The sequence below is a fragment of the Solanum stenotomum genome, chromosome 6 (genome assembly GCF_019186545.1).
Source record: "Solanum stenotomum isolate F172 chromosome 6, ASM1918654v1, whole genome shotgun sequence".
In the NCBI taxonomy this organism is placed as follows: Eukaryota; Viridiplantae; Streptophyta; class Magnoliopsida; order Solanales; family Solanaceae; genus Solanum; species Solanum stenotomum.
The window spans coordinates 22960016-22981715 of NC_064287.1; the positions used below are offsets into that span (position 1 = coordinate 22960016).

Below are 21700 nucleotides of genomic sequence, written 5' to 3' on the forward strand. Positions count from 1 at the left end.
ACAACAACAATTGAAAGCCGTCAAATTTGATCAAAATCTGGAATTTGTGAGAAGATGGATTTCTATTACTCTAAATATGATGTAATAAGTAACAAAAGAGAATAAAAGCATAACAATAGTACCATCAATCCAAACAAAGTTGAGCAATAGCAAGCCCAAGATAAAACGCTTGAACCAATAACAACAATTATGATATGAGCACTTGCAGCCCAAACGCAGGGAAATCCTCACCCTTGAAGTACCTGTCCAACATATCCTTTGTTCTAACTGCATACCTCAACTGCAAAATTGCTAGTAACAAGCTTCTCTCAGTTTGCTCACAATTATAATGTCGTGAAAGTAAATAATAAGAAAAGCCTAAAGAAATTGGAGAAAACAGAGTATTTACAAACCTATGCATCAATGGTAGTCCTAGAATATGAGGAGTCATAACTTGGTTTGGCTTGTAGCGCCACAGATGGTCCTTGGGAGATGGTTGTGGGTACCAAACATCTCCACTGTATCCTAAATTTGAGGGAAAATAACTAAAAGAAAACACTCAATATAGTTTTAGAAGTATTTCTTTCTTCAAAGGATTCGACAATTCAACAAGATATGGAACTACTGTTACATCTCCAAAAATCTTTAAAATACTTCATTAGCAATCATATTATTCTGGCAACACAAGTTGCTGAGAACATCTATCATCCTATTGATGACCTCTAACTGATGACAAAGTTCAAAATAGAAAATTAAAGGAAGAAGGTAAAGAAAACATGATCTCTAACAACATATTACTCGTAGCAGTGGTTCACACAAAAAGAATATCAAATTTTTTTTGCATCACGCCAAAGGCGTATTGATGACCACTATGTCACATTTCGACATCATCTTATCGAGATCTTCCTCAAATTTTGCTCCAATTTGATTCTCTAGCTCAAAATCCATCTTAATCCGCAACTGAGACAGTATTGCTTCCAGTGACCTCTGTTACTGTGAATCCAGTAGCAGCAGCCGCTTTCAGATCAATATGATCTGATCCAATTCCACCTGTCAGCAGAAGTTGTAGATTTTTTGCCTTCTTGATCCTTTCAATTGTGACATACAGGATGAAAAGGGGTCGAAATCAACACATGGAGATCAGGAATAAATGTTCCTGCTATGACCATTAAATTCTCCTCGCGTGAGCCATTTATTTTTTAAAACCTAAACACATACATGCATGTTTTAAACGAAAAAAAAACTACTCCTTTCCAGATGTGTTTAGTTGTACAAGCATGAAGAGTAAATCGGTAAAGGGACTATCCTTAGAAATGCATAGGCTTCAATGGAGTAATGGATAGAACATGAGAGATTATAGATTAGTAGTAACTGGCCACAATCTGGTCCTTCCTTTTCAGGAGTGACAATGTACTGATGACCTTTAGATTCTAACCATTCACATATCCCCAAGGCATTTTCTGCACAGCCCAAAAAGTTGTGGTTCAGTTCAGCATATTCATTTGCTTTGGAGAAAACACCCACAATCTTTTTGGGGCCAGGGGAAGCCTGTAAAATAAAGAAGAAATAAAAAGTGAATGGACAGAATATACATGAATATTTTAATGTCATATAGTAAGCTGGATGTGCTAATATTATAATCCAAATCCTATAATCTTGTAGTCTATAGATGCACCAGCTGGAAAAAAATAAGCAATATTCAATATACTTGTGTTGATCATTTACGTCCAAACTAATAATTGATAGTAGGAAATTTCATTATCTTCACATAAATTTCATGATCTTCACACACAGCTGCCATTGTCCTAGAGACCAGTGAAACATTTCACTCTTCACCTACTTCATATAAAAATACCAGAAATCACACATGAAAATTCAAGTAAGCAAGTATCATTAGTAATGATCGGAAAAGAACTGTTGTGGTCCTGCCGGGTTAGATTTTTGGGTCCCTATTGGAATACTTTCCTGAGCAAGCTGAATTCCTGAACAAGATGATCAACAGCTGATGTTAGTTTCTGCTCTAACTTTAGGCTTAGTAGGATAGAGGAAATAGTTTTCATCTCAAAAATCTATTTCTTTTCGCAAATGTAATGGCTTGGACTGCTGGAGATCGATTTCATGTCTCGACAGTCTGACTGCAATTTTCCAGTGTACCATTCATCAAGTTTTGCAGAATTTTGAACATAGGATACCTACATTATGATGGCCTTCAGCCTCAGCTATCACCATTCCTCTTTGAGCATCAGGAAAACAAGAGCAGAACTGGACGTCACATAACTACGTGCAGCTTACCTGACTAATGGTATATTGAGCATCATGGTGTCAGTACTATTTACAGAATAACAACCCTTTAAATCCAATCCAAAGTTATAGCACAGATAATACAAGTTGTGTGAGATCAAGGTGGAGAGGAAATTAAAGGACTCAAACAGGCAGCTACAATAGTAAATCATTCTGTTTCTTTCTAGAGAGTTGTCACCATACTTGATGTTCCTACTTAACAATCATTCATCAGCTTACAAACATTAGAATTTAAAACTGGTGAAAACTAGATAAAAAGGGTCAGCAAAACAAGGCATCACATAGCTAATTGCAGATTACCTGTAAAGCCACGAGAAAAAAACTGGGTGCCTGTCATGCTATCAAACTCCTGTTTTCGTACAGTTCTTAGTCGGAGATGGTAAGCAAAGACTACAACTTTTAACTTTGCAACACACATCACAGCTGAAAGCTACCTAAATGAATGCTCAACATGTAGGTTTTAGAAGCAAAAACAAAAAAAACTACCTAATAAAAAGACATACAAATCAAAGAAGCCACACGACGATAATCAAAATATCCTAAAGAGTTACACTTACAAAGATGGTAGAAGATAGTGAATGTGCAGTTGACGAAGTCAATATCTCCAAAGTTAGCATCTTACAATATTTCTTAGTTATACAGAGTGTGTATCTAAAAAAACAAATATTCAACAAATCAGTCATATTATTCATCCAAACTAGAGTGAGCGAGTTCAGAATGACTACACTGTATTCTTACAGCTACTTAACGTTATCTTCTGGAGAGTTGTATCTGTCTCCAAAAGAAAGAAAGAAATTATCGAGACCACTATAACAACACAATATTTGTGGCAAGTGTGCTGAGGCTTGGACTACTTTCATGGGCTTAAAGTTGTTGATATAGTAGCTAAGGGATGGTCCTGAGTACTCCCTAAAGATAATAAACCACAAAGCATAAGCAAGTGTAAAGAAGGTTCCATGAATAATTTTATCTAAATAATACTAGTGTGAATATGAAATATAAATAAAAGAGGAAGTGGAAATTTGAAATATAAATAACACATTGTGTAGTTCTTAACTCTTGCATCTATCAGACGACTTCTTTAGATTTTCAATTTTATGTATAGTCGGAGCACCAACAACTGATTGTGACGCTAGAGCTTTGCCTCATCTTGCTAATAAGCTGAACAGGCACAAAGATGTTTAGAACTATCGAGAAGCCAATGGTATCATTCAATGGGCAGTTGATGTAGTCACAAATCTTGTTAATGAAAACAGTAACATCAAAACTCGTGCTAAGTTAGTTTATTTGTATCTAAAAACATTGCTATTGCTGCATCTACAAAAATGGAAAAAGAGAACAATGAACGAAGAATGTGGATTCAAGATTGAGATAAAATACCAACCGATTATGTTGTTGATTTCCCCTTCTATCTTAAAGGGCATATTATTGTTACCTTTTAAAAGCATATTTGACTTTGTTAGCACATAATAGCTACTACCTGAATACAGTTGCGAATTATCCGACTAATTGTGTATATTGAGCATCATGGTGATCAGTACTAACCACAAAAGAACAATCTCTATTCATATGCAAATAGTATAGCTTACCTGAAAACACCAAGAATTGGAAGTCCCTTCTACATAGCTATACTTCTCTTCATGAGTAGCACTGCAGCCGCACCATCACTGACCTGGCTAGAATTCCCTAGAAAGATCATGTAATTAGCAATAGTTCCAAATTCGAAGTAGAATAAATATTTTAACATAGTGGGAAACTAGTACCTGTAGTTGTTGCTCCGTCTCTTTTGAATGGAGGCTTCAGCTTCGCCAGGCCTATCAAATTTGTGGTTGGCAGAATGCATCAACATATTGTCCCTATTACAGCCCAAATTATAAACCCATGTAATTTAAACTAACAGAACGACAAGAAAGGAAAAAGAAAAGAAAAAACCACATCCGGAAAAGAAATTGTCACTATGAACTTTGAAGAGATTAGCACTGAAGTGAATACTAGATACATGAACTCATTCCAGCTCAAATCCTATACCTATGCACCTTAAACAAACCGAACAGTAAGGAATTTTAAAAGAAAAATACCCACATCCCAAAAAGGAATTGTCACAATCGAGTTACCATTCTCACACACAAAAAAAGAAGGATTTCACAATGAGCTTCGAAGAGATTTACACTGAAGTAAATACAACATACATGAATCTACTCTAGCTTAAATTATATACTCATGTCATTTAAGCTATCAGAACAATAATAATGGTAAAAGCAAACAAACCCACATCCCAAAAACAGATTATTCACAATGAAGTTTCAATAGATTATCACTGAAGTGAATGCAAAATACATGAACCTACTCCAGCTCAAACTCTACACCCATGTAATTTACGCTATCAGAAAAACAAGAATGGCAAAAGCACAAAAACCCACATCCCAAAAAGGGATTTCAACAATGAAGTTTCAAGAGATTAACACTAAAGTGAATACAACAAATCAACAAACAAACAAAAAAGTGATTGAATCAGAACGACTAAAAGTGGAGCGAGAAAAATGAAATCGTGTAAGTGCTCTTCAGCTCTGTTTTCGATCTTCAGCTCTTCAGCGGTTCCGTGAGAAAAGCGAACTTCAGCTCTTCATCAATTCTTCGATTCTGATTTGGGGTTTCAGCTCTTCAGCTCAATGTTCTTCAGCTCCCTCTTCAGTTCTCCATAGAAAAGTAGTATGTCATTTCCTAATTAATGTTTTATTAATTATTAATGTTTTATGATTATTTTTTTTTGGCCAATAAAAATGGGAGGGAGAGTTAAAAATGTTGGAGGGAGAGTTAAAATTTTAGTGAAAATTTTAAGCAACACTTGTAATGTGTTGTTTTTACAATTATAAAAATAGGACATTTTAAAAGTGTGGTCATATATGTAAATAAGTGTTGCCAATTATATCATACTGTAACAACACTTATAAAATGTAGCCTATACCATTTTAGGCAACACTTTACAAGTGTTGTCAATATTATTGAAGCCAAAAGTTAAAAACTTGGGCTATGCTTTTAAAGCGTTCCCAAAAGTATTTTAGGCAACACTTTATAAGCGTTGTTCAGATTTAGTGTGGCCGTAGACCTAAAATGGTGTAGTGGTTTGTGGAGAGATTCTCTTCTATCTCTGAACCATTAACAAAATTGACACATAAGGCAACTAAGTTTCAGTGGATCGAGGCATGTGAACAGAGCTTTCAGGAACTAAAAAAAGGCTTAGCACAACACCTATCCTAACCCTTATATATGGAAATAAGGGATATGTTGTTTATTGTGATGAATCAAGAATTGGCCTAGGTTGTGTTCTTATGTAGCATGGTAAGGTTATTACATATGCCTCTAGACACTTGTGGAAGCATGAGCAGAATTATCCTACACATGATCTTGAGCTGGCTGCAGTTGTATTTGCCCTAAAAATTTGGCGGCACTATCTATACGGGGTTCATATAGATATTTTCACCGATCACCAGAGTCTTCAGTATTTACTTAAGCAGAGGGAGTTGAACCTACAAAAAAGCAGATGGATAGAATTATTAAAGGACTACAATGCTGACATTTTATATCATCCCAACGAAGCTAATGTTGTTGTTGATGCGCTTAGTCGGAAAACCATGGATAGTCTAAGTCATGTTGAAGATGATAAGGCTGGAATTACAAAAGACCTATGCCAGCTAGCTAATTTGCAAGTACGCTTGGTATATGCAGGAGGCGGATGTATTGTCGTTCAAAATATGGCAGAATCTTCATTTGTGACTAAAGCAAAAAGGCGGCAACATGAAGATCCTGAGATGAGGAAATTGAGGGAAATGATTCCACAACAGTAACAACCTTTATTTAAGCTAACTGGAGATGGAGTCCTTAGATACCAAGGTTGTTTATGTGTACCGGAAATTGGAGAGCTCCATACAAAGATTCTTTTAGAGGCCCATTATTCTAGATATGTAGCTCACCATGGAGTGACGAAGATGTATCGGGACCTTCGACAGATCTATTGGTGGAAGGGCATGAAAAAAGATATTGCAGAGATGGTAGCTGAATTTCCCAATTGTCAACAAGTTAAAGCAGAGCATCAGAGGCCTGGAGGCCGAACCCAGTATATTGAGCTTCCATTATGGAAATGGGATATGATAAATATGGACTTCATTACTGGTTTTCCTCACACTTCACGAAGGTATGATTCCATTTGGGTAATTATCGATAGGCTGACAAAATTTGCTCATTTCTCTCCAGTTAGGACGACATATTTAGTTGAAGATTATGCCAGGCTTTACATTCAGGATATTTTTCGCCTTCACAGAGTTCCATTATCTATTATCTCATATCAAGGAGCTGAATTTATAGCACATTATGGGCAGACAGAATGTACTATTCAGACGGTTAAGGATATGTTATCTGCTTGTGTGTTGGATTTTAAAGGAGGTTGGGATCAACATCTACCTCTTATCATGTTCACTTATAATAACAACTTTCAAGCTACTATTCAGATGGCCCCTTACAAAGCATTATACAGGCAGAAGTGTAAGCTCCCGATTGGTTGGTTTAAGCTCGGGGAAGCAGATTTGCTAGGTCCCAATCTAGTCCAACAAGCGATTGAAAAGGTTAAGATTATTATAGATCGGCTTCACACAACACAATGTTGGGAGAAATCTTATGCAGATGTTCGGCAACAGAACTTAGAGTTTGATGTAGAAGATTGGGTTTTCCTGAAAGTGTCGCCTATGAAAGGCATCATACGATTCAGAGAGAAAGGGAAGCTCAGTCCTAAGTACATTGGACCATATAGGATTATTTGGAAGATCGGTATGGTGGCATACAAGCTTAATTTTCCTTCAGAATTGGAACCAGTCCATCATGTATTTCATGTTTCTATGTTGCGGAAGTGCATTGGAGATCCTTCACGTATTATGCCCATTGAAAATATTTGCATCGCTGAAGATTTATCTTATACAGAGGTACCAATAGGGATTTTAGATCGAAAAGTAAGCTATCAAAGGATGTTTACTTATTTGTACAGTTTGGGTACAGTCGGGGCCTTGTTTCAACATTTTTTATGGTGCTATCAAAGGATGTTTACTTATTTGTACAGTTTGGGTATAGTCGGGGCCTTGTTTCAACATTGTTTATGTCACTCATAGAGTCTATTGTGGATACCATATTTTGGGTTTCTTTTGTATGTTTCAATCTCCAGCCCATAAACTTGGAATGTATATATATGTGTGTGTAAGTAGGTATGTCTTCAATTGTGGCCTCATCGGCTATCTAGTACATCTTTATTTTTTTGGCTTGTATACCATTGTTTTTACGGTTTATTCTCGTTCATGTCATGACCTTTAGGGTCCATGCTTCACTTTTTAGAGGTTGTGCTGCCCAATCTTTTTGTCTCACTGTTTTGTTAGCTCGTATGTTTTAGTGGATAACGCGATCTAATAAGGTATCGAGTGCCAGTTACGCCCCTATCTTAGGGCGTGACATAAATCAACATTGAAGAGAACCCATGGAATTGAAGAAAACCCTATCTTAATTGGGGAATCTAACATTACAAAATTGTAGAATTTGGGAACTCCATAGAGGAAAGGGCTTCATGGATGAAAACAATCGTACCTTGATGCCAAAATCTTGGAAGGAATGGAGGATTAGGAGGCTTGATCTTCAAACCCTAGCTTTCTTCTTCCACTTCTAGAGAGAGAAACATTTGAGAGGAGGAGCTTGATCAACTTTTGGAAATTCAAGAGAATGAATTTAGTTTGGGTGATTTGGGGGTTTAAAATCATTATATAGGGCTTTAGGTAGAAGGAAAAATGACATAGTTTTGGTTTAAAACAATTAGGAAAAGACCCTACAACCCCTAACTTAAAACGGTCGAAATGGGTAATCGGAAGCCCAAAATGGGTCGTCATCATCACCATTGCCCGTTAAACGGGTCGTGAAAAAATCTTGTTTGATAGGGCTTTACTATTTTGGGGATAACTTTTTACTTCGAGCTTGGAATAAGGCAAACTCGGTGGTGTTGGAAAGAGGACTCAGAGCTCTTTAATGTCATAGTTTATGGGTCACCCAATTTATTTTGGGCTAAAATATATGATCATTTGAAGTTGACCCTAAACTCTAAGTCTAATGAAAACCCTTCATGGACAATTTCACGGTCCGTGTGGGGCTTCACGGGTCGTTGCGACGCTCGTGGCCTTTGACTAGTGGTTAGGGGAGGACCCTCCTTGTCCTGACCTTTCTCACAACCAGCATCAGTCCGTGAGGCTCACCATGGGCCGTTAAAGGGCTCGTAGAAGGGGAGCCCCTCTTAGCTAGGTTCTGAAAGCTCTTCACGAGCACCACCACGAGCCGTGGTTACCTTCACAACCTGTCAAGGGCTCCATGAAGGGTCCCATAGCTCAGTTTTAGGCTGGTAACTTCCCGTTTGGCCCCTTTTCTTGCCCTCTTGATTTTGAGGTGTTACATTATCTCCCCTTGGGAACATTCATCCTCGAATGGAACTCAAACTAGCACAAAAAGAGTAGGAGAGAAACTAAAAACCCAATCATTAATACAACTTCATCAAAATGCACATATCCAAGGAGGAATGTCGACTCCAAACTATAACAAGTCCAAAACATCATAAGGAAGATAGGAACTAGACCTAGCAGCCCATCATGAATCCAATCACATAAATGCACATATCCGAGGAGGAAATTTCAACTCCAAGCTACAGCATGTTTAAAACATATTTTCATGAGGTCTATATGCAACTTATACTCAAATGCACATAATCGAGAAGTAATCAAGTAAGCTAAATCATATCTTTTGAAAATCAAATCTTCCATGACCATGCATGCATGAGGAAACATAAGGATAACTAAGACACAAAAGTCCTAAAGAGTGAGCCATGAGGGTCTAAGACCTCAAGTTAGACTTGAATATAAAGGAAAGAGATAAGGATACTAAGACATCTCATCGCCTTCGAACTTTCACCCATCAAACCATAACAAGTAACTCTTGCAAAATCAACCTAATCTACTAACACACCAACCATGAAGCACACTATATCCCCCTTTGGAGAAAACCTCTCTAGTCTTTTCAAATCCATCTTCCTCAATCCCAAACATAACAACAACATCTTAACAACCACTAAACCATTGATACAAGTTTCCACAATGTTTTTCAAGGACTACTTTAAACACAATCTCCATAAATGGAATCCTACCATATCCAACAAAACATCTAACATCAAGAAATACATAACTACAAGCTAAAGGACCTACGAATTACCACATTCATGGAACCCTCATGATCTTCTTGGGTTTGAAGAGCATAGAAACTATCTTGTTTCCAACCACCACTAGGACCGGAGTAAGGATAGGGTTGAGCCCATCGATCATTATCTCCCTCATTCTTAGCAACCGTAGGACAATGCCTTATCTTATATAATCCATTTTACACAACCAAAACATGCATTAGTACCGGCTAGACACTCACCCTTATGTCTTCTCCCATACTCCCTACACTCGGGCCACATTTGCTCACTAGAACCCTTACCTTCAAAACGACTACCTCCATCAGACCTTGAATGTGAGAACTCACCATCATCCCTTCTTGCCCTTTTGAATCCCTAGTTTTCCCCTTAAGTTTTTCTTCTTCTATTTGTTGTGCATGAACCATCAAACGGGAGACATCCATCTCCTTAACAAGCATGTCAGTTAGGCATTATTTGACCACTAAGTTGGAAGCACCCGACACAAACTTACTCATCCTTGACCTTGGATCGGCAACCATTGTTTGAGCATATTTAGACAATTTCATGAATTTCAAGGCATACTCCTTCACACTCAAATCTCCTTGATGAAGATTAATGAACTCAAGTACCTTTGCCTCTCTTATCTCAAGGGGAAAGAACCTATCAATAAAAGCAACCTTAAATTTCTCCTAATCAAAAGAACCCTCATCTACTGCCATCTATTCTTTCCATTGGTTGAACCAAACTTGAGTAATACCCTTAAGTTTATAAGCGGCCAATTCTGTCTTTTCCACCGGTGTCACTCCCATGATTATCAACACATTATAAACCTCATCAATGAACTCTTGAGGATCTTCCTCAACGTTAGACCCATGAAATTCTAGAGGATTCATTCTAATAATGTCCCTCACCCGTGTTACCGTTGTACCCACCCTTGGGTTCACGGGAGCCACTACCTCTCCATTTGCTTGAGTTGTCATATCTCGGGGCAATGCATCAAATGTGGCTTGAAACTTATAATTAGTCACTTGCTCGGCCAAAAGGGTTGACTGGAACTTGAGGAACCTATTCCCTCAAATTTTCACGAACATTCCTATTCGTTCTCACGGTATTCCTTTGTGGAGGCATATTCTAAAAAGAATAAATAGGGGTTAGGAGAGGAAGACACCTAGAATACACTCTATCGCACGACTTTAGAGTAATGAAAGAAGTGGAGTTCCCCAAACATCTTATAGTCTCTCATTCTTAAATATGGCACGCTTCACACTCATGAACAAGAATCTACTCGACATGGCTTGTGAGACATCCTGAGACCTTTCTAAACCTTGTGTTCTCAATATCATATTTTTCACGACCCAAGGTAGCCCCTAGGCGTAACATGGCGTACAAGACCCCAAAAGGCCCTATACAAGCCACTTAGCATACATCATACAAGATAATAGGGTTTAAAAGATTTAAAAGATAGTTTCAACATATAAAAATTTTATACAAAAAAGTGGAAGTTTATGCATTGTATCAAAGCCATCTAGTACATAAGAAGAAATCGGGACGTAACCCGTACATCAAGTTCAAAACTAAAATATAAAGACATAAATGAAGTAAAGGCTTGATCCTCGAAACATGAGGACTCGCCATTCTTCAATCTTCTATATCAAATCTCCAGCCACGGAAGTGCAAATCTGTAAGGTCGGTCCTTACAATTGGGGAAACGTAGGCAAGAGTATGTGTTTGTACAAATATTCACGAAGTATGATAGTCATGCATAGAAGTATGAAATCATGCTAAAAAGGATATTTTCATGATATGAAAAGACCAAGTCAAACATAAGATAAGAAGGTTAGAAAACATAAAATGAAATCATGATCAATGCAAGTAAAATCATATTTGAACACATGTGAGATACTTCTTCAAGTAACCTTAGTTCACAATTATTGTGGGAATTAGCCTTAACCGACATAAAGACCATGTGAGCTATAATATGAACCACCGGTGTCTCCCAAACTGAAAATGGTTGCCCTTCTTTCCAAGATAGAACCATGAATCTAAGCTAAAGTGGATCTACTAGCTAATGTCTATCTAGACAATCATCCCAGGGGGAACATAGGTAGGGGATAAGGAGATTGCTTCTAGCAAACCCGACCTCAACACGGAAGAGCTTACATCTCAATATCCTATCGGTGCTAAGCATAAATCCCATGGAGTAGTTAGTAATATTTAACTTGTCTTATCTTTAAAATACATTAGTAGTTGCCACTTGTCTTATCATAGGATCGCTCCTTAGACCATGTGTGAGAAAACCTTCCACGTCCATGATCTTTTCATAATAGCTTTTAAGGCCCATATTTCACTTCATGCTAGAGATATCCTAATAATACTAATGGAAATAGTTTTGAAATCATGGCCTATAATCATTGATGGAATATCCGGATACCAAACTAATTAAGACTTAATTTAGGAAAATAGTCTGGAAAGCATTGAAGGAAAATCTAGATTTCATTCATGTCATGTGGCCAAGCTTGATAGGACATATTGACAATCTCATCTATAAGCTTTCTTGAGTCATCCACATACTTTCATGAACATGCATTATTTTCAATATTCATAAGCTTCATCATATTATTAATGTCAAAGCATATTCAAATTCATTTACATCTATTTCATACAGAGAAGACATGCATATTTTCATAAATTCATCTTTCATAGTTCAAGTACCACATTATATCAACATAGCTTTAAAAAAATGGGTTATTCTTGGGTTCATGGGAAATCAAGTTAAAAATATGTAATTACATCATTCATGCACAAAAAGTCATAAAACAATCCATTAAATCAACATTGAAGAGAACCCATGGCAATTGAAGAAAACCCTAACATAATTGGGGAATCTAACTTTACAAAATTGGAAAATTTGGGAACTCCATGGAGGAAAGGGCTCCATGGATGAAAACAATAATACCTTGATGCCAAAATCTTAGAATAAATGGAGTATTAGGATGCTTTATCTTCATACCCTAGCTTTCTTCTTCAACTTCTATAGAGAGAAATATTTGAGAGGAGGAGCTTGATCAACTTTTGGAAATTTAAGAGAATGAATTTCGGTTGGGTAATTTGGGGGTTTAGAATCATTATATAGGGCTTTGCGTAGAAGGAAAAATGACATAGTATTGAGTTAAAAATTTAGGAAAAGACCCTACAACCCCTAACTTAAAACTGCCAAATTGGGTCACTAGAAGCCCAAAACGGGTCGTCGTCATCACCACGGCTCATCAAACGGGTCATGAAGAAATCCTTCCTGACAGGGCTTTACTATTTCGGAAATTTTTACTGCGAGCTTGGAACTAGGCAAACTCAGTGGCATTGGAAATATCACACAGAGATCTTTAATTTGATAGGTCATTGTCCACCTAATTCATTTTGTGCTAAAATATATCATCGTTTGAAGTTGACCCTAAACTCCAAGTCCAATGAAAACCCTTCATAGATGACTTCACGATCCATGTGGGGCTTCACGGGCCGATATGATGCATGTGGCCCTTGACCAAGGGCTAGGGAAGGACCTTTATTGTCCTGACCCTCCTCATGACTAGCTTCATGGTCCCTAAGGCTCACCACGGGCCATTTAAGGGATTGTTGGAGGAGTGCCCCTCTTGGCCAGGTTCTGGAAGCTCTTCACGAGAACCACCACGAGTCGTGGTTCCCTTCACGGCCCATCAAGGGCTCCATGAAGGGTCTCATCACTCAGTTTTCGGCCGGTGACTTCCCATTTGGCCCTTTTCCTATCCCTCTTGATTCTGAGGTGTTACTTAAGGTGCAAATGGTTAATCATCGAAACAGGTGGGTGAGCTGAGAATCCCATCATAGAAAGTGACAGAAGACTAGACCAAACTGAAAGCTAAAATAGGCGAGCACAGTGGTCATCGGCGATTCACTAAATGTGAAAGGCTGACTTTAATCAAGTTTTCCAACTTAGGTTCATACACCCGAAGCATGAAACCAAGAAAGGGTGAGTGGAAGAATAAGACAGTGATCCACTGATCAAGTAGTTGACACCGACTAATATCACTAATCACGTTGCGCATGAAAAGTTTTATTAATTTTTGTAGAAATCATAAAAAAAACCAAAGGAGAGAGAAAATATAGTCTTTATATATTGAAAAATAGACTTTTGCATATCTTTTCTAGAAACTTTACTTTTTAGAGTTTTCGGGTTTTGAATAATTTTGTATTTGATAATTGAATTTCCTATTTAAAGTGGATGTTAAATATTATTGAAGTTTATCAACACTTTGATGACTGAAAATATAATTGGTATAATTTTGTTCCCTTTTATGATGCTTGGCAAAAACCCCAATTCTTGGGGTGTAATTGTAGAGTTGGGTGTAAACTAATTTAGTAGGTCGTGTCTTGCTCTATTTTTCTTCTATTTATTCATGAATTTGACCTATTCAACATGGGTTCAATTCATGGGTTAAGGTTTCAAACTTAGTCCTAGTTTTGATATTTGATTGATGCTTGAAAGAGATAAATTAATGTGGGTAAATAGCTTAATACTTGCAAATTGGACTTGATTGGTGTAGTTTGCTCAAAAGAGAAATTGTAGTTTTATTTTGTGATTGTCAAATCTATTCGTGGAGAGATTTCATAAGGTATTGGCCTATTTGTATTTTTACTTGGATGAGACTGAAAGGAGATTTCATGATATGATGCATTGAGATCTAAATAAAATTTGTGTCATTTATGATTACCCAACCTATCAATGGTTATATACCATTATTGAGCAAGCATTTGGACCCCTATTTGACATTGACATTGACTCTCACACTCCTAAATCATCTCCTACTTTCTTATACCCCATTTTAGTTGAATTATGATAATAGGTGTCAAATTCTCATTTTAATTTGGTGGAATCATCCACTTATTTTTCCTAATTGATACGATCAATTAATTTGCATATTAATTTTTCTTATTGAATTCTTCAATTTTGATCACTTCATGTGGGATTCGACCCTAACTCAGTTGTTGGGTATTTATATTGCTAGTGATTGCTTACTCATTGAATTGTTTCCTGAGTAATTTGAACATTTTCATATCCCTAACCTAAACAAGATGATAAATGCAACCCTTAGAAATTATTTTCCTATCCTTTAGACAAGATATGAATTGACCCTTAAGAGCATAATTTCCCTTTTTCCATTCAAGATAGGTTCGTTCAAATTCTGGAATGTGACTAATTGGTCCTACATTGTATGAAAGCATAAAAAGAATGAAGCCAATCCATCCCATGAATAATATCAAAGCCTAACATATCAAGATCTACATGATCAACATGAGTGACTCTATGAGAAACAAAAAAAAGGGCAATTTCTATAAACTCTTTTAGCAACTATATAATAACCAAATAACAATGTAGCACCCAGGACAATGTAGAGACATGAAAAGGATTGGAATGGATTTTGGGACCAACATCGAATTTCATGGCCACATAAGGAGTAACAAATGACAATGTAGCACCCGGGTCAAGCAGAACATATAGATTGAATTGAAAGACTTTCAACATATCGGTCACAACATTTGGAGAACCCTAAGATCCGGTCGAGTCTGAAGTGCATAAAACCTATTTTGACAGGGAACACTCGAACAAGAACAACTAGGTTGAGCTTGCCTACCATCCTTACCACGGTTGGCTTACAACAAACAATTGTTAACCTTGTGACAACTCTTCCCACAATAAAAAGCAATTATCTGTAACGTCCCAAAATTTTCCCATGTGACTCTTGCCACACTTTTGACAAGCAGGAATAGAAGATCCACTACCACCATTTATTAAGGCTTAGGGTTAGACACCCTATCTTTGTTGAACTTAGGAGCTCGAGAATTTGAAGAACCTTGACTGCCAAATTTTTGCCAGAATTGAGAACGACAATGTCCAACAGGCCTAGGATAAGAAAAATCACCATCACCGGTACTTTACCTCTTGGACTCCCTAACCTTCTCCATTATATTTTTCTATTCGATTTGATGGGAATGTGTCATCAAACAAGAGATATCCATCAATGAGTGACTCATCACCAAATTTACTGGGCAAATATAATCATATCAGAATATACCAACATAAAAAGCACCTAAGTGTATGTCATGAATTCACCTCACGATTTTGGTATAGCCTTTCACTCATGCATACATCATGTTCATGCATTTCAATTTCAAAAATTCCTATATTTCACAATTTAAGCTCTCACTCTCAAAAAAGATGTTCTTAGATATCACAACTTACGATAGGCTTGCCCTTAGTGTACTTTAACCAATGCATTTATTATGGAATGAAGAGGACTTAGTTGGTTATAGTGTCGTCTACAGGATAGGGAGGGTACATTTTTGATACAATTATCCTCCTTAATGCACTTGTTTTATCATTTGGATACTTCAACCACTTTTCTCTTCTTTTGGTCACACCTCTTAATCACCCTCTACTCATCTTTCAATCTCGCCCTCCTCATATTTATGGACATGTTCAAAAGGTTGTGCTCTTTCTTCTCCTGCTTAAACACTATTTTTTTTTATATGGCATAACTAGTGCTTATGAAATTTTTTATGGGCTCTTTTCACATAAATCCTTATTTTTACCACATAAGACATCCCACCATGCTTCACTTCTCTCATTATTTTACACTTGCCTCACTACATAGTGCATTAAATATCAATATTTAGATCAAACAATGGAATAATATTCATTTTGGAGGCCCAAAAGAATTTAAATTTGTTATTCAAGGAAATGCCTCAAATTTTATTCCATAGTTCATACAAGTTACTAGTTTAGCACACAAAGAGCAAGTTCTAGATGTCGCTTTATTTAAGAACAAGGCAATACTCACCACTCATGGCATCATTACATACACTCAAGCAAATAAACAAATTAGCATGCTTATACAAATCACATTGAGGGCTTCCAATATAATTAAGCCCAAATTTGATCACTTTTGAATCAATGCAAAGAACCTATGGGTGTTTCAAGGTTACTAATTTTATTATATTTGCATATTCATTTGTGAAGAACCCATGATGTCTGCTAACTTCTAAGCAAGACTACAAAGTACTAACGGTCCAACTTCACAATCTACCAACCTTTGACTAATTTTACCTTAAAATGGTCATCATCCATTCATCATCGAGAACAATCACTTCTAAGACAACTCTACAACTCAACTAATAATTTAAATAAACCAAGACAAAAGAAAATAAAAAATATTAGTCATAATCGGTTCAATGGGACTATCCTAAGGAAAAGAACCAAAACAAAAGTTGAGAAACCCATCCTAAAAATTAAAAAGACTTGATGAAGCAGTAAATTATTCACATGGAAGTCCATCTCTCACCCCACACTTAAATGATGCATTGTCCCTAGTTCAACAATTCCAACATGAGTATAGAGTGAATGAAAACTCCTTGTAGGACTCTAGGCCTAGCGGTCATAATCAGTATTCGTCAAATTTGTGGCATAATCCACAACCATTAAGGTCGTATCAGCATTACCACACCACTATCATCATCATCATTACCATCACCCACAGTCTCATCCTCCTCATCAGCTTCATCCTCATTCGCAGTGGCATCATCATTATCAATCAACTCTTGAAATATCAGGCTTATGCAACACATGTACATCAAACTATCCTTTAGAGGGTAAGGTTTAGCCAATTAAGTCATATCTTCCTCAGTGAAAGGATGGACACCAATCCCTTATTTGCGATTCATTCATACCAAGCATGCAACCCATCCAACTATCATCCAAGCTTGGTGATCCACAATCGACAAAATCATCACATGGGACATATCTTGTGCTTTAGTTTTCTTTACATCAACCAAGTGACACAACAAGTGAGGAGCATGGAGAAAGTATAAATCATGTACTTCCTCCTCAGTCTTTAACGATGCAAAAATTGGGTAAATAGGCTATCATAACAAAAATGCTACTTTTTATTGTTACAAAACATCATCATATGTTGTCGAAGAATTGCACCTACATTAATTTGGACCCGTTTCATGAGTCGGTATACTAGCACTACTATTTCCCTAGTAACCTCTAAGGTTTGCTTACAAGGTAACAAGGTACTACACGCAATTTTAAGTCACACACATCCTCTTGATTTAAAAATTTGTGTAGTGCAAAGTTGTATGCCTAATGTATCCTTTGTACGTTCCCACCTAGAAGTTGAATTCACACCACAAAGAGTATGGTGTATATCCCTATACAAAGGTCTCTCTTTCATCACTTGATATGCATTATGATCACAATTGAAGCCCCAAAATAATCATGCAATTCTCTAATAATAAACCGAATAAGCCAACTTATCATGTCACCCTAATTTATAAACAAGTGATTCGTATTCCAATTTGCAAAGAATTCACGAACAAGACTTAAAGTACACTCACTGTCATTAAGGAAAATGTATTGAATAACCAATGTGTACACCATGGCATGAATTTAGGGAAACTCCACTTGCAATCTCATTTCATTGACGTGTTCATCGCCCATATACTTGACCTCTTGTTGGCAATCATATCAATCCCCCCTAATATATTCAACTGCTTCCTTTCCAAATTTTTAAATGTGTAATCTGGTGGGTGTCTAACTAGAGGTTCCAACGGAAGATCCTTTCCAATTTCTCTTGCTACTCGATCCAATTTAATCATTTTCCTTTAGGTTCCATGAAAAAATCTAAAAAGGTTGTAGAAAGCAAAGAAAAAAATATTGGTATTGAGATGGGAGTGGGTCGGTGTTGGAAGTGGTTGTTTCGAATCATGGTGAGTTTGTGGTGGAGAGTTTTAGAGTGAGAGAATGGTGGTTAAATAAATCTTGGGGGGGTGGAGAAACAATGGAAGATTTGGGTATTTTTGGGGAAGAAACAAAGAAGAAGAAGAAAAAATTGGGGTTTGGGAGATGCGACGATCAGGAGAAAAACTAGACAACAATATGGGTAGGTTTAGGGTGACAAAAAGGTGTGGATGGTCTTTTATTTGTTTGTCTCGGGTGGGGCCCTGGAAATTTTTTAAAAAAATCTTGGGGCAATGGGTGGGGCAGAGCGCTACTAGTGCACCTACCCTTTACTGTAGAAAGATTAACGCCTGGTGTAGTGCGCTAGCACAACGCCTAGTGTAGTGCGCTAGCACAACGCCTTGCCAGTGCTGAAGGTTCTCACACGCCTCGTGTGGAACGCTTCTAGTGAGCCTAGCCAAGGATGCAGTTTCTCGCACACCTAGTGTGGTGTGCCTATAGGGCACCTCGCAGTGTGCTCTGTTCGCTTGATCCTTTCTCATGTTGTCACGACCCAGGGGTACCCCTAGACGTAACATAGCGTAGTTGACCCCGAAGGGGTTGCATACAAGCCCTTAGCATATCTTGAACATAAGATAATAGAAAATACGGGAAAATTCAAAACATTTATAATCGAAGTCATTTTTCATATAAGAAAGAGGAAGACTTTCTATTCTTTGTCTCAAACCATCTAATACCATTTTTAGAATATACTCTTGGGACATAGCCAATACAATAGTCTTAACATGAAAATAAAAGACATAAAGGTAAGGTGGGTTTTGTCCTCGAAGATATGAGGACTCTCCAACATCTTCAACTCTTCTTGCACCTTAGAAACCTAGCCTCCAAATGAACTCAATCTCCAAAACTCTACATTTGATTAGAATGTAGGCAATACGGGTTAGTACAAAATGTACCAAGTATGAAAGCTAGCACGACATCATAAGAGCATCTCAAATGGTTAGTCAACATAAGACATAAGCATAAGAGATAATAACATAGTCATAACATAACCATCATAGTCATCGCATGGTCTCTAACATAAGCTTCATATAAACATAAGTCAACATAAGGCATAGTTAATGAACATAGGAGGTAAGTAATAATCATAATAATCCAAGTCTTCAACATAAGCATCACATAAGCATAATTGGCTCTTAGTCATCTCTACCATAATAGAGGCATTCTCAAGTAACCTTAAAAGCATAAAAGTGCAAAGCATGAAGAGCATCCCATAATACCACCCAAGCCAAGTATCCCTTTTTGGTCATCTTAATCATAGTCTATATACATGGTCTAAGTCTTTAAGGTTTTCTTCCGTAAGGGAACCATACTCCTAAGTAATCCCAAAGCACACTTGTGCAATGTATGAAAGGCATCCCACACTACCCTTCACACTAAGCATAACCTTGAAGTCGTCATAGCCATATTTGCCCTACTTTGGTCTCATTCTTAATTTATTTCATAAGGACAAAAGGAACTATCAGCTTAGTCAATCATATCATGTTAAGGAGACAACTATAGCACAATCCTATCTAAACGTATATCATATAAGAGCAAACATCTCATGAGTCACCTTAAGGAAAGCTTGTGCCAGGCATGAACAAGACCACATAATCTTACCCATACTAAGCTAGACACTAGGTTCTTCATTCATGTTCATCATCTCTTAACATCATAAAGACAAGGGTAATCACCTCTTAGTCATGCATGAAGTGGAGAGGTATCTAGACCTACTATCACAAACTAGTCATGCTCATGATCATAAATGCAAAGAGGGAGTCACCTCAAGGCATAAATGTTTAGTTCATCATGAAGGACAAGGAAGTCACCTCAAGCCACACATATCATGGAATCATTAAATCAAGGGTATTCACCTCTAGTCATACATATCAATGAATCATAGGTATTCGCCTCCATGTTCATTATTAGTAGAATATAGATATTTGCCTCTATATCAATTTTAATGTGTAATATATGTATTCGCCTCCATATCAATTTTAATGTGTAATATATGTATTCGCCTCCACATCACCACATAAGGATCATAGGTAATCGCCTCCATGACCAACATAAAGTCTAATGAGTAATCACCTTTTGCCATGGGAGTCACACATACAAAAGGGTAATCACATCACATTCCCCCATACTTAATTAATTAGGAGTAAGGGAACTCACCACACACTCCTATCTTGTAAAGGTCATTTAGGGGAAATCACCACAAGCCTCATCACACTTAATAGTCCTAAGACTTAGATTCATTTTAGGTGAGCAAACCTTTAAACCTAGAATCATTCTTTGTGAGAGAACCTTTCATGTCATATCATGTTCATGCATAAAATCATGGCTAGAATTCTACATTAAATATGGAAACTAGCATAACTCAAGTGATTCTATCACTTTGTGCACTGAAACACTCATAATGTAGATTAGGTAGTTATAGGCCTTCTACCACAATTCTATACTTTAATCTTTTAATCTCACATATAGACTTTACTCTCAAAGCCTTAACATTCGTAGTTAACCACCTTAGCTTCACCCTAAAGTCCTTGTTATCATGATCACAATCTTACTCTCAAGGTTTCTTTCCTAATTACTTCTTTATACCTAGATTTCAAGGTAATTTGATCACATCTTTCATTACTAGGTGATTCAAGTCTCAATTGATCATAAAGGTTCAATTCTATCTTTACTAGTCAAGATCAATCACATACAATAGATTCTAGTTAAATTCATGATTATATGATGTGAACTTTTATCAATTAATTCCCATAACATTGAATTAGGAAGATCACCTATGAACCTTCAACTTTGCCTCTAATGGTATAAACCCACAAAGATCACATTCATCAATTTAGATTAGAGTTTACCATAGAACTCACATGAAAACATCATAATATCATTAAACAAAGCTAAATAAATCATAATTGGGTGATATCCACTTTATTGGAATCACACCCAAACCCTACCCACAATGCAATCACAACCCTAGCTAGAATTGGGTTTTTGAGTTTACTATTGGAGGAAACTATGGGGGCTCTATGGGTGGAAGAACCCATAGATGAATAAGATTCACATACCTTTAATCAAAGCCCTAAACAAATCGTGAATCAATGGTGAATTCGACCAAGTTGCTTCCCTCTTCTTGATCTTGTTCTTCTTTGCTTCTAGAGAGAGAATATTTGGAGAGTAATTTGGGGTCTTAGATTAGTGAGTTAAAATTATTAGTTTAGGGGTGTATTATACTTATATAGGTGGCTAATTAAATAACTTACCTACATCCCTAACCACAAATTAAATAACTAAACAATTCCCAAACCCCCAACTTAAAACTAAAAGTCACAAAACAGCGTTGACCTACG

The 21700-nt window shown here is 36.9% G+C and overlaps 1 long non-coding RNA gene and 1 pseudogene across 1 annotated transcript; both read right to left on the reverse strand.

The window, feature by feature from the left end:
• Positions 1 to 460: 460 nt before the first annotated feature.
• Positions 461 to 17182, reverse strand: LOC125868591 (formate dehydrogenase, mitochondrial-like; annotated as a pseudogene).
• On the reverse strand, positions 1580 to 4994 carry LOC125867147 (uncharacterized). The gene is made up of 4 exons (XR_007446615.1): positions 4044 to 4994; positions 3870 to 3966; positions 2838 to 2931; positions 1580 to 2275 (listed from the first exon to the last, which is right to left on the reverse strand). It is a non-coding gene; the product is annotated as an uncharacterized LOC125867147 (long non-coding RNA).
• Positions 17183 to 21700: the final 4518 nt, after the last annotated feature.